At 49.3% G+C, this 14805-nt stretch overlaps 1 protein-coding gene across 7 annotated transcripts in view; it reads right to left on the reverse strand.

Moving 5' to 3' along the window:
- Nucleotides 1-14805, reverse strand: part of COBL (cordon-bleu WH2 repeat protein) — a 296069-nt gene that overhangs the window by 276043 nt on the left and 5221 nt on the right. The window contains exon 1 of one of the 7 annotated variants that reach the window (XM_086398044.1): nucleotides 7076-7371. The exons of the other annotated variants lie outside the window; for them this stretch is intronic. The gene's annotated coding sequence lies outside the window, so the exon portion shown is untranslated. Of the gene's footprint in view, nucleotides 1-7075; nucleotides 7372-14805 lie in introns of those variants that run through there. 7 annotated transcript variants of the gene reach the window in all.

Below are 14805 nucleotides of genomic sequence, written 5' to 3' on the forward strand. Positions count from 1 at the left end.
CTGCTGCAGTGTGTCCGCCGTCCCTGTCACCACGTGTCACCATGACTTGTCTGCAGATCAGGCCTTCCTTCTCCATGGTGGCATCTGCCAGGGCAGGGACAAAGTGTCCATGCCCAAGAGGCCAGACCGTGGGTGAATTTTAATGGATCCTTACTCTTAGAAAATCATAGTTGATTAAATGAATACATTTTTAAAAGGTCCTATGTCAGTAAAAATGAACCATTTCATTTTTTAAACACCTATTATAGGGAGGGAAATAAAACCCAAACTTAAGACAGAGGAGGAGAATGGGGAGAAAAACACCATCCTCAATAGTAAAGATGCAAATCTGAATCTAAGGAATCGTTTCAATGAGTGCAGACACTTGCATCTTTCCAGACATGGAAAGAACTAAATCATTAACTTCAGATCTTGGGCTTTTGTGATTATAAGTAATCTTTTGATATCTGACTACATGTTTTTTCCCAGCAGAAGATCCTATATATTCTGGCTCCTCTTTGGAGCAGTTCCTCAGAGCTGCCTGAGAGGCTGTCTCCTGGCCTGTGTTCCTCCGTAAGATCCCCCAATAAAACTTGACTCACAATTTTTAGGTTGTACATTTCTCTTCAGTCAATGACAGTTAGTCCTAAGATGCTGGAAGATGTTTGATTAAAAAGACTTTTGATGAAAAAATTAAAAATGAAGCTTGAAAAAAAAAATGAAGCTTGAGTTTGCTTTCGGCTTTGTACTAAAGAATCGTTTTACGCAAGTTAAATATTTTATGTCTTTTTTGATCAACAATTTATTTTTCAGACAAGTAATTCTGCAGGAAAACAACTAGATGAATCACCCCACAAATATTTCAGAGCCTTCTTGTTTCATACCAGATGCTTGCAAAGGCTTCACAGCCATTTCCATGTTGCAATGTTGCCCGTGACTCAACAGCTAGAGGCTGAGTATAGCAGGAGTGCTTGCCTGCAATCTGGCTTTTTCCAAGGCAGTTTGGTTAAACCATGAGCATTATATTGAAACATACACAGAAAGGCCTCTGAAGAGGAAATCTTCTAACAGAGAACAATTGGGCCCTACCTATGCAGTTTTTTCAGACTAAACACACCTTTACCTCCTTGAGAGCTTGAAACAATGTGTTTCTTTCCATGATTCACTTAACGACCAGATGGGAGGATGCACCGTGGGACGGATGAATGGATGGATAATCTTTATGAAGGACTGGACACTTCAGCTACCTGGGAGCTCCTTCAAAGCCTACACATTCAGCCAGAAGCCTGGTTGCCTGGGAAAGACCAAGTTGCCAGTTAAGAAATTCCTATATTCCGAAGAACTTTGGCAAACCCCTAGCCTCAACTCTGAGGTGAGACAGGAAAGAGGTAAATCAGTGAGGATTATATAATTTCAGATTTTGCCTGTCTTCTCCTGTCTCTGTTCATAATGTCATGAGTTCCCAACTGGCTGCAGGAAGAATAACCCCCCAACCGCCATGGGTCCCCGTTCCAGGGGGACTGGCCATCAGCGTCCCTGGAGGCTCTCAGAGCCAGCTGGTGGGTTCCAAGGAGGACCAGCACGCGGGCCTGGGCCCGGCAGATGGTGGGGTGAGGTGGTGGGGTGGGACAGCAGGAGGCAGCAGCCCTGTCCTAAGAATGCCAGAACATAGCCACAGTTGAAATTGTCTGGGCAGGGGGCTCTCCACTGCTTTGTGGCCAGAGGTCTGGGGTCCATAACCCTGAGCTGCTGGGTTAATGTCTGTGGGAGTCAGTGTCACCATTCCTGAAATGGTGACAGTATGGCACCCAGGGACAGATCGACTGAGGGGGATACATGACACAGAGCGCAGAAAGCCTGGAGGCACCCCACACCAGATCCATACAGCAGAGCCGCTGGTCTGCGGCCAGGTCTGGCGAGGCCACTTGTGTAACGTCTCAGCGACATCAGACTGCAAGGAGAGCTTCTGGACGCCGTCTCAGCTGCACCCTCATCTCACTGCAGGCAGCTCCAGGGACCACACTCTGAACATAACGGCCTCGGGCCTGCTGCAAACACAGGCCGCCTACCTCTGGCCCCGACCTGGCTCACTGGCCTTGCTTCTTTCTTCACCATCACAGGTGTTAAGGTTTGCCTGCCAGTCTCAGAACTGTGGCTGCTGAGCACAGACGCCTGCATCCTGGCAGGGTCCCAACAGTGGGTCCCGATGCTGAGTGAGACAGAGCAGCCTGAGCCCAGTGGGGCTGGGCCTGCATCCTGCACCCTGTTACCACCGCCTGTGTGATGCAGGATGCCGCAGGGCGACTGCCTCATGGAGGAAGCAGGTGCTTGCCTTCTCCTGGGAGGCCTGGAAACAAAAGGAAAGCCAGCAGCACAGCCCATGGAGGTCCAGCTCCAGCCCACCCCGGCCAAGGCTCCCTGCCTCTGGTAGCATCTGCATCTTCTCAGGGGCCTGACTGAGCCTCTACCACTCACACCTCCTGGAAAACCTGCCCGTCTATTCTCCTTACACCTAGAACTTTCTTCAGGGCCCCCAGCAACCTTCCCACAAATACATGAAGCGTGCACTGCAGCACACCTGTGATCCTGGGTTCAGAGGTGGGTTAGCCTCATCACCCTGCTGAATCCAAGTTAACCACATCACCCGGCTGATCCTGAGTTCACCGTGTCACTCAACTGACCCTAGATAAAGCACGCCACCAGCTGGCCACCCTCCCTAACCTCTTTGTGGCCCACTTTCCTCATTAAAACTGGGAGACAGAGTAGCCCCCTGTCCAGGCTGTTGCAAGGGTGAAATGGGGTTACATACAGCAGCCCTGCAAACAGTGCCTGGTAAGATCCCCACTGTCCACATCCTCCCAGAGCTGTCGTCACTTTCCCCTTGAGCCCCCACCCCACGCCCCGACGGGAGCATCTAGAAAACAGAGGCTGAGTCACCCTCCACCCACGTGCTTAGGGGACCATTGTGGGCGGCCCACTGCTAAGAAGGGGCCAGACCCGGCCTCGCCTCTAGCATGATAAACGAGGAAGGGGGTCTCACAATAAAGCAAGGATGCCATGGCTTCCAGCTGGCACCTTGGATGAGACTTTCTACTCTGACAGTCCGATTGCTAACACCAAACGAGAAGACCGTTTCTTTTATCCTGAAGAGCTCCAGTCCTGGCGATGACCGTGCTTTCAAAGGCAGGAGCCTAGCTGTGCTCCTTTTCACTCCCTGCTCATGAACTTCTACCACTGTCTCTACTACTATTTTAAAAGGAGATCTGACACAGGACCGGGAGCGCGGCTGTCACCGCGGGCACAGACAGCTGCGGACACCGTGGTGACTCACTCTCTGGCATGTGCCAGGTCACTGGCTCAGTGATTGCAACGCAGTCCCAAGACTATGACAACAGTACAGCACCCAGAGGGCTGCACGCTTCGAAATGAGCTGCTGTTTCCACTGTTGGGATAAAACCCTGGACTTCACCAATGAGAGCCTTTCTCAAGCCCCGTCACAGACTGAATACAATGGTCCATAATTTCAGGGTTAGGCTCTACATTCACTTTCAGGGAGCAGAGATGTAAAAACGTCTGTCCTTTTAAAGAATCTGGGGACAGGACACACGGCTGAACGTGGGCTGAAAAGCCCATTATCCGAATCCAATAATGAGGCCACGGTGCACATCTGCTTTTGTGTACACGGCGAGGGCTGGGTGGGTGGTGAGAGGTGGTGGGGGCATCCTGCCCCCTGGGATGGAAAAGCAGCTGATACAGAGGCAGGTTCACACTCCTGATCACTATTTCTTTCCTACAGCAAAAAACAGTCAAGAGGGAGCTTGTCAAAGCAACAAGTACTGTTGAACACCTATTATCTCAAGCTAATGAGCTTGGGGTGAGGGTTGACTAATCTCTCAGATGTTTCCTATGAAAAACATAGACAGATACATCAAAATTTAGATTGTCTACGGATCTGATTCTACCAGGGAATGTGTGAACCCTTTGGGTCCTTCTGTTTGGGTCAGCAAATAGTCTTCCTTTCCCGATACTTTTCACAGTGGATCTACAGATTTATTCAGTATTTAGGGCTTCCCTGGTAGCCCAGATGGTAAAGAATCTGCCTGCAGTGCAGGAGACCCAGGTTCCATTTCTGGGTCGGGAAGATCTCCTGGAGGAAGAAATGGCAACCCACTCCAGTATTCTTGCCGGGAGAATCCCATGGACAGAGGAGTCTGGATGGCTACAGTCCATGAGATCGCAAAGAGTTTGACATGACTGAGGGACTAACAGTTTCACACTTTCACTTTCATTCAGTATTTTATCTAATTGCCAAACACACATTTTCAGGAAATCACCTTGTGCTGTTATTTCTCAGCTAAGATTCTACATAGTAGCTGATCAAACACACATGAACCATCATGGACTGGACTCCACGGCGAACCTAGATTATTTACTTTATAGTCTCTTTAACGAGTAAAGGACATTATGCAATACTGTTGGACACAGCCCAGGTTTGGAGCAAAGCCCTCTTCCAAAATCCCCACTGGTCCAAGTCAGGAGACTGCGATCCAAGCACAGGCCGCTATGCCATCTCCATCGCAGTCAAGAGGGGACCAAGGATGGAGGGGTGCCGGGGTCTAAGTGGCACCCAAGAGGTGCATCTGGAGACCAAGTGGTCCCACCCGCCACTCCTTACACCCATACCCTCAGCACAGCAGGGACTGGAGAGCAGCAAAAACGACTTGCTCCTCTCACAAAATCCCCAGCCCTCCACCGCTGGGACCTCCTACGGAGCAAGGGGCAGTCACCACCGCAGGCTGATAAAAGAGAAGGGACACAAGTGAAACCTGGGAGAAAGCTTTTGCTCCCAGTGATATGTCACTTCTGCACATAGAAAATAAATGAAAATATGTTTCAATAGCAATGCCTCCTCGGCACTATAAAAACACTCCCTACCTGATGTACCTACACCACATGCTGGAGAAGGTGTGGAGAGAAAGGGACCCTCCTGCACTGGTGGTGGGAATGCAAACTGGTACAGAACAACTCTATGGAGAAGAGCATGGAGGTTCTTCAGAAAACTAAAATAGAGCGACCATATGATCCCGCAAGCTCCCTCCTGGGCACTTATCCAGCAAAACGAATTTGAAAACATACATGCACCCCTATGTTCACAGCAGCACTGTTTACAACAGAAAAGACACAGAAGCAACCTAAACTCAAGTGTCCACCCACAGAGGGATGGGTGAAGAAGACGTGGGACGTGTATACAATGGAGTATTGTGTGTGCACACTCGGTTGTGTCCGATGCTTTGCAACCCCATGGACTGCAGCCCACCAGGCTCCTCTGTCCATGGGATTTCCCAGGCAAGCATACTGGAGTGGGTTGCCACTTCCTTCTCCAGGGGATCTTCCCAACTGAGGGACTGAACCCATATCTTCTACACTGTGGGCAGATTCTTCACTGCTGAGCTACTGGGGAAGCCTGCAATGGAATATTACTCAGCCATAGAAAGAATGAAGCCATGTCATCTGCAGAAACAAATGGCCCGAGAGACTATCACACTAAGTCAGTCAGTCAGAGAAAGACAAATATCGTACGATATCACTTACATGTGGAATCTAATAAAAAGATAAAAAGGAATTCCTTGGAAAACAGAAACAGACCAACAGACATAGAAAGAAAACGTGGTTATCAAAGGGGAAGAGGTTTGAGGGGTTAATTAGGAGTTGAGACTGATGTATACACACTGCTACGTATGAAGCAGATAATCAACAGAGACCTACTATAAAGCACAGGGACACCCTACTCCATATTTCATAATAACCTATAAGGAAAAATAATCTGAAAAAGAAAAAAATATATATGCATATGTAACTGAATCATCATGCTGTACTCTTGAAATTAACCCAACATGGTAAATCAATTATACTTCAATTAAAAAATAAACCCTCTCTCCCGAAGTAAAAAGTTAAGAGTGAAGCGTGCACTCCTCCAGCACACGAGTGTATTATTAAAACCTCCCTGGTTTAAAAAGAAGCCATCCATTACATCCCATTAACCTCGCCAGCTAAAGTCTAAACACTGACATAAGAATACGAATCATTTTAAACTCCAAGTGAGAAGTCGCATCAAGAAAACATTCCAAATGCATGATTTCCCCTGGAGTTGCCATTCAGATGCCTCATCTAAAAAGCAATGTTTTCCACAGACCAAGAGCAGACAGAAAAGGCATTTCCTTCCAACTTCACACATGTCACTTACCACTTATAACTGACAAATGGAGAGTATGCCACACAGGTTAAGTAAAGCTTCATGAAGCGGGATAAGTTATTTTTGTGAGCGTGACTAAAAACCAGCTTAGAAAGAAAAAGAAAACAGACTGATGGGCACAGACCCTGGGGAGCTCAGAGTGCCTGTGCAGAGGGACCTTCAGGACACTCAGGTGCCCCGAGGGGGTGCTCCATCAACCCCATCGTGTGAGGATGGCAGTCCCGTCTACCTGCAAGACCCCTTGGCATCCGCTGCAGGACAGGCCAGCATCAGCACTGCCCCAGGCAGGCTCAGCTCTGAGGGTCACCTCAGAGCTCCTGGGCCGTCTTGACTGGGCCGTCTTGACTCCCAGTCACCTCAGAGCTCCTGGACTGTCTTGACTCCCAGCTCCTTCCTGCTCAGAGGCCAGAGATAGGGGACATTAACCCAGGAAGATCCCAGTCTGATGCCCACCCACCTGCAGGGGCACAGGGAAGACCGCCTGGCTCACAGCAAAACCCACAGCTCAGCCTGTAGTCCAGCCAAGGTCGCCCACCAGAAAGCCCGACCCCAGCCCTGTGAGCCTGGGCCTGCATACCTTCCACTCTGAGGGCGGCCTGCCTGTTGGGCAGAGCAGAGCACTGGGGTCTCCTTAAATGCACGCACACAAGACACAGTGAGCTGAGTCAGCACCCCAGGCCAGGGGGGCTGTGACATGCTATGAACTCCTAAGCCAGGGTCTAGCAGAGCACCTTCCAGGGGGAGAAGCTGCATTCGAGGCATCACGTTAATTCACAAATACCTGGTCTGTGCTCAACAAGAGCTCCACTCCCACCCCTTACCTCTCACTCCCACCCCACTTACCTCTGCCCAAACAACACCCTGCCCAGGCAACTCAGGGCTGCACGTCCGGAGACGTACCAACACGGTTACTGCCAGGTGCGCACCACCACAGACCCCTGCACAAGCAGGAAGCCACGTGGTGCTGACACGTGGGCCGTTTCTTCAGGAAAATGCCCTTGAGAGACACAGGCGGCTCAGAAACAGCCTGGGACACCACCTGAGGAGGCCAGACGGTGGCTGGGCTCTGGAAGCTCTACCTCTGTGTGCCAAGTGACCGAGGGGTGAGGAGGACACAGGCCTGGAGACTTCGGTCATGTGACAATCCCACCCCCGGGCTGTGGACAGAATCACTGTCACCAGCTTTGGAGGATCGGTGGGGGCCGCCCTCCCGGGCCAGGGCTAGGAACGCCTGTCCTGTCAGCTGGAAAACCTCACTGTCACAGATGACTAAGGCGCTGAAATGAGGAAGGGTCCCGTGCAAAGCATTTCTGCCACCTCCTCTGAGAAAAATGTCCAGCCCCAAAGGCAGGATTCCAAAACTGTGAAACACGATGGTCTGTCAAAAGAAGAACTGATGAGTAACAAGGAGACACTTTACACGGAAATCTTTTTCAGTTTAAACGAATTGCATTTCCAAACTAGTTGTCATTACTTTTCCGAAGGCGATAAAATCCTTCACCTAACCTCATTTAGGACATACTCTTCATCTGTGGATCCCAGCATGTTAACCAAGCAAAGAGATCTGAGGATGGGGAGTGATAGGTTGGGCATTAGAGACACTCAGCTTCAGGATCCCCAGGAACCCTTTTTTAAAACTCTTTGGCTTTTATTGAAATATAGCTAATTTACTGCTGCTGCTACTGCTGCTAAGTCGCTTCAGTTGTGTCCGACTCTGTGCGACCCCATAGACGGCAGCCCACCAGGCTCCCCTGTCCCTGGGATTCTCCAGGCAAGAATACTGGAGTGGGTTGCCATTTCCTTCTCCAATGTTAATTTCCGCTACACAGCAAAGTGTATATATTAACATACATATAAATACACACATTTATACACATATCTTTTTCATATTCTTTTCCCTTATGGTTTATCACGGGTATTGAGTATAGTTTCCTGTGCTACACAGTAAGATCTTGTTGTTTATACATCCTCTATCTAAGAGTTGGCACTTACTAATCCCAAACTCCCAACCCCTCCCTCCCCCAGCACCTCCCCGCTGGCAACGGCCGCGTTTTAAATCCAGGGGGGTGATCTGGTGTGGCTGACAGCTCTGCAGTTCACTCTTCCTCTGTGTGATGCTGCCCAGACACCGTAAGCCCCTGGGATGTCTTAGTAAGAAGTGGTTTAGACGGAGCGTCAGAGGGAGACAGTTCTCAGTTCTACTCCAAGCCAGTTCCACATGATAATTACAGGCGGCAAGACAGACGGGCGTCCAAATGGGCAGATGGATAGGGAGTCTTGGCAGGGAGCTGCTCTCAGTGGCAAATGTCTACATTCTGGCTACACTGAATCAGTCTCTTTCCAACCTAATGGTTTGTTTATTGAACATTAGTGGATTCTGCTCTTAATTAATAGGGCTCTACTCAACGCAACTGTATTTAAGTCTCAAGAGTTAGCCTCAGGAACACAAGTCTCCTCTTCTGCTGTATCACTCCCACCCTAGCTATTTTTAAATTCAACTCCCTAACCATCAGGTTTGTGAAAACTGCCAGGATCTGATTTGGGAGTCTGCTGCTTTGCCCAGGGCTAGAAGTGAGCTTAAACGTCATGTCCCATGTGCTCACACATACATGCACACTCACAGCCCATTTTCCCCAGTCTCCTAACCTCAGTTTACTACCTAAGCATTTAAGGCTTCAAGCCATTTCCACATTTCTGAAGGGTCAATACATCTGGTCCACTCCATGAACCCAAGGCTGCGTGGAGCACAGATGCTGAGACAAAAGCCTGGCAAGGATCCCTCACCCTTTCTGCTGCTCTTCTCACCAATCTGGCCAACCCCCCACCCAGGCAGGAGCCCAGATTCTCCTGCTGCGGCCACACCACGGGCCGGGTTTGGAAATCTTCCTCCCTCCCACCTCTCCAGGCTGGTGCCCATTCTTAACAAGCCAAAGCGGACAGGACATGCATGGCAGGAACAGAGACATCATAAAAAGTAAACTGCTGGCCCCCTGATCTGTTCCAGACAAAGGTGAGGCAGGGTCAGAGCCAGGCGCGTGCATGGGTTTCTCCTGGAGGCCTGGGGGAGGCGTCACTGCTGCCCAGCGCTGCCCGTGGCCCAGGGCGGGCTGTCACAGGCCCAGAGCTGCACCACGGAGGAGCCCTGCGCCTCTGCTGCGAGTGAGCTCAGAGCAAACTGAGGATGCGTTTCCAGCAGAGGCCACGGGGCTTCCAGGGTCCCTGGTCTAAAGAAATCAGGGCCCCTGGAATCCCGGAGGAGGAGGGGCAGGGCCACCTGGCCTGTCTGATTACTTTCACCGCAGCTCCTTCCAGTCCCCACGGAGGGTCAGATGTGCTCAAGCAAGGACCCCAGGCAGCTCCCTGGTCCTGTCCCCTCGTCTTCCATGACTGGAAAGGAGAGGGTGATAAAGACAAGGCCAGTGGGGAGGATGCAGAAACGGGAGCCCTCAGGCACTGCTGGCTGTAATGGTGAAGAGAGTCGCTGCTGTGGAAAGCGGGGTGGTGACCCCGAAAGAGTTCAACATAGAATCCAGTTATCCCACCCCAGGGCAAACTCAGAAAAGCAGTCAGAGCAGGGACCTCCGGAGAAGCATCACTCACAGCAGCCAACAGCGGAGGCAAAAGTGTCCATGGACAGATGAGTGAACAAACCAAAGGCGGTGAACACATATCCAGCCTTAAAAAAGGAAGGAAATTGCACTCCTGCTATGACCAGACATTCTGCTAAGCGACATAAGCCAGTTACAGAAAGACGAACACTTCAAGATTCTACCTTTCTGAAGTCCCTGAAGTCAAATTCACCCAGACAGAAGTAGGATGGTAGGCGCTAGGAGCTGGGGGCAGAGGGGTGGGGACTGACTGGATACAGAGTTTCAGCTTGGGAAGAAAACAGTTCTGGAAATGAATGGTGACTGCTGCACAAGAATGGGACTGTACTTAATGCTACTGAGCTGTAGAGACGGCATGTCATATAAATTTTACAATGATTAAAAAAAGACTGGGTCATAGACATGAGCAAAGGGATGTGCAACTTGAGGATCAGACCCTCAAAATAAAGGGCAGGTCCCCCGCCTCCTCCCACAATCGGCAGGGCCGGAGCAGATGGGGGCCACACACGGGCCACGGCAGAGCCACCAGATGTGAAGAAGCAGGTGCCCTTGGACTTGGTACCTTGTCTTAGCCTGTTCAGGCTGCTTTTACAAAACACCACAGACTAGGTGGCTTATATGCAATAGGCATGTACTGCTTGCAGTTTTGGAGGCTTTAAGGCCAAGGCTGGGTGCTGGTGTGGTCTGGGGACCTCTTCCAGGTCGCAGATTTCTTTCTCCCCCTATCTCCATGGGTTAGAAGGGTCAAAGGGAGCTCTCGGGGTGTCCTTCATAAGGGCACTGATCCCAGTAGGGAGGGCCCGGGCCCACCCTCATGTCCTAACACCTCCAGGAGCCCACCTCCTAATACTGTCAGCTTGAAGGTTAGGATTTGAACATGTTAAGTTGGGAGAGACACAGACATTCAGATCACAGCACACCTCAACACCTGCTTGCAGAACTGGATTTTCACAGGAGAGAGAGAGAAGATGACTTTATCTCTCAGCTGCCATCACTTTGCATCGTCTAATACAGTCACTTTAGTTTCTCAAAATCAGACATCCAATACCTCCAAAGTCTGCAAAGAACAGGACGGCACAGCCCACAAGCCCAGTCAGAGCAGGGTGGCTATACAGTTTAGCGATGACTGATCTTTCTGATGTCCTGCAGTCTGGCAAAAATAAGATGAAGCAGAAAGTTTTTAAAAAGTCAGTCTTTAAAAAGAAGGACCTAGAATTTCTGGGAACATTTCTGTTCCTATGGTTTCAGAGATCACGTGAATCTTGAGTCCATCCAACATCCTCCAGGGGGATGCAGCCTCACTTTCTGCATTCCAGCTGTGCGTCCTGCGCCTGTGCTCCAAACTCACTGCAGACAGCGACCGCAGCCATGAGATTAACACACGTGATCCTTAGAGGAAAAGCTGTGACAAACCTAGACAGCATGTTAAAAAGCAAAGACATCACTTTGCTGATAAAGGTCCATTTAGTCAAAGCTATGGATTTCTCTGATAGCTCAGGTGGTAAAGAATCCACCTACAATGTCGGAGACCCTGGTTTGATTCCTGCATCGGGGAGATCCCCTGGAGAAGGAATAGGCTATCCACTCCAGTGTTCTTGGGCTTCCCTTGTGGCTCAGCTGGTAAAGAATCCATTTGCAATGTGGGAGACCTGGGTTTGATACCTGGGTTGCAAAGATCCTCTGGAGAAGGGAAAGGCTACCCACACCAGTATCTTGGCCTGGAGAATTTCATGGACGAGTCCATGGGGTCGCAAAGAGTCGGACGTGATTGAGTGACTTTCACTTTCACGGTTTTTCCAGTAGTCACATACACATGTAAGAGTTGGAACATAAAGAACGCTGAGTGCTGAAGAACTGATGCTTTTGAATTATGGTGCTGGAGAAGACTCTTGAGAGTCCCTTGGACTGCATGGAGGTCAAGCCAGTCAATTCTAAAGGAAATCAACCCTGAATATTCATTGGAAGGACTGAGGCTGAAGCTGAAGCTCCAATACTTTGGCCAGTTGATGTGAAGAGTCAACTCACTGGAAAAAAACCCTGATGCTGGGGAAGATGGAATGCAAAAGGAGAAGAGGGAGGTAGATGATGAGTTAGTTGGATGGCATCACCAACTCAGTGGACATGAATTTGAGCAAACTCCGGGAGATAACGAAGGACAAGGAAGCCTAGTGTGCTGTAGTCCATGGGGTCACAAAGAGTCAGACACAACTTAGTTACTGAACAACAGCAGCAACAAAAATCCTGTGCCATAAAGTTATGACACAATTTATCACAAGGTAGCACCCTTGCCTCCCAGGAGCTCAGAAGTCTGCAGATCAGAGATACGTAATGGGAAACCCTAACCTCACACAAGGGTTTCCAGCAGGGGAATCAGCACAACCACGAGAGGTGAAGGTCAGGGCTCATTATCTGAGATGAGATGAGGGATCTCAATGGCTGTCAATGGAGCCCCCAGCTACACCTAGGGGAGGAAGCAGGAGCTACCTGAGAAAGAAGAAATGTCGCCAGGCCCTGGGGAGAGAGGAAGCCTGAGAGAGCAGGGTGCCCTGCGGTTCAGGAAGGACAAGGAGACAGTGCGAAAGGAGATGCTGGACCTGCATGCCCACGAGGGCGCCACTGACCATACCTGGCTGCTGACAGTTAAATGAATGAAAATGGAAGAAAGTCAAAGATTCAGTCTCACGTTTCAGTGGATGCAGACAGGACACAGACACAGAGCATCTTCATCCTCAGGTGTTCCGCTGAGCCGGGAAAGAGGAGGGAGCCACTCCAGGACAGGACTGTGGGCTCGGCTCAGAGGCCACTTTAATGCTGCACATCTGACACCTGGACCCAAGTCTTCCTATTCCTGAGCCTGTATTCTTTCCACTAAGCCTGCCTGTCTGCCTTTGATGAAGAAAGTCAAATTGGATTAATGGCCAAGCACAGGGAATTCTGGATTAGGGAAAGATCCCTGCCTGGCCCAGCAAGGGTTCAAGCACATCCATGTGTCCACGTGTGTCCACAGAGGAAAACAGCCTGCTGTCCCCTATCTGAAGGAGGGGAGAGGGTCTGGAAGTCAATATCCCTTGTCTGGGATCCTGGGTAATGTGGTGAGAAAGAAGAAGAAAGAGTGATGAAGCAGGATTCCTGGTTATCTGGCTCACCTTTGGGAGTCCTTGTCAGTTTTGGGGGAAAAGGATAAGGACTTCAATGATCTTTTGAAAGTGATCAGTGTCTCTTAAAAAGAGACCTCCACTTGGTTTGGTGGAGGTGGGGACTGGAGCTGCAAAAGTCCCCAAAAGCATCTGTGGTCTGGGAACACGGTTCATCAAATGGAGTGCAGTAAAATATGTCTTAGTTGTTGCTTGACAAGCTTTTTCTTTTTTAAAATAGAAATGTTTTTGGCTGTGAAATTTATTCTAATTGACCTTAACCTGTAGAAGACATGGTCCTGGCAAGCAACAGCTTAGCAGCTAATTAGGAGACCAAGAGAAGTGAGCATAAACCCTACAGGCTGCAATGCATCCGCCCAGCTAGGGAAGGGAGCATCCTTGTCCCTGAAGAGGGGGACTGTCCCTGAGACAGGCAGGAGGAAACACAGCAGCTTCTGGAGACCCAGGAGACTGCACAGCAAAATCTAGTTCAGAATAAACACCATCAGGTCCTTAAGTGTCCAAGGACAGAGGAACAGATAAAGAAGACGTGGCACATATACACAATGGAATGCTGGCTCAGTGGTAAAGAATCTGCCTGTCAATGCAGGAGACATGGGTTCAATCCCTGGGTCAGGAAGATTCCCCTGGAGTAGGAAATGGCAACCCACTCCAGTACTGTTGCCTGGGAAATTCCATGAACAGAGGAGCCTGGGGGGGCTACAGTCCATGGCATTGCAAAGAGTCAGACACAACTGAGTGACTGAATATGCACACACACAAAAAGGAACAAAATTGGGTCATTTGTAGAGACATGGATGAACCTAGAGACTTACCAGAGTGAAGTAAATCATAAAGAGAAAGACAAACATCAGATATTAACACACAGATGTGGAATCTATAAAAATGGTACAGAGGAGCCCACTTGCTGGGCAGGAATAGAGAGACAGAGTTGAGAATGGATTTGTGGACACAGAAGAGGAAGCGGGGCATGGGCTGAAAGGGGAGATTGGGACTGACATGTATATATCACCATGTGTAAAACAGACAGCTAGCAGGAACCTGCTCTATAGCACAAGGAGCTCAGCTCAGTGCTCTCTGAGGACCTAGAGGAGTGGGATGGAGGGGGAGGGAAGGAAGTCTAAGAGGGAGGGAATATATGTATACATATGACAAACTTAGACAGGGTATTAAAAAGCAAAGACATCACTTTGCCGATAAAGGTCTATATAATCAAAGCTATGGTTTTTCCAGTAGTCATGTACAGTTGTGAAAGTTGGACCATAAGAAAGGCTGAGTGCTGAAGAATTGATGCCTTTGAATTGTGGTGCTGGAGAAGACTCTTGAGAACCCCTTGGACCTCAAGGAGATCAAGCCAGTCAATCCTCAAGGAAATCAGCACTTAATATTCCTTTGTAGGACTGCTGCTGAAGCTCCAATACTTTGGCTACCTGATGTGAAGAGCCAAATCACTGCAAAAGATGCTCATGATGGGAAAGACCGAAGGCAATAGAAGAGAGCGGCAGAGGATGAGATGGTTAGATAGCATCACCGACTCAATGGATATGAATCTGAGCAAATTCCAGGAGACAGTGAAGGACAGGGAAACCTGGAGTGCTGTAGTCCATGGGGTCACAAAGAGTCAGACACGACTTAGCGACTGAACAACAGCAATAGCTGATCCATTTCATTTTACAGCATAAACTAACAATATTGCAAAACAAGTAAATATCAATTTTAAAAAAAAAGAACCAACATCATCAGGTCTTGAAAACAATTACCATCATTAGCTTTGTATAAAAGCAAATGAAACCATATAAAGTACAAGCAA

This window comes from Bos grunniens, chromosome 4 (genome assembly GCF_055505025.1).
Source record: "Bos grunniens cultivar Pamir isolate PY7600 chromosome 4, Bosgru_T2T1.0, whole genome shotgun sequence".
Classification (NCBI taxonomy): Eukaryota; Metazoa; Chordata; class Mammalia; order Artiodactyla; family Bovidae; genus Bos; species Bos grunniens.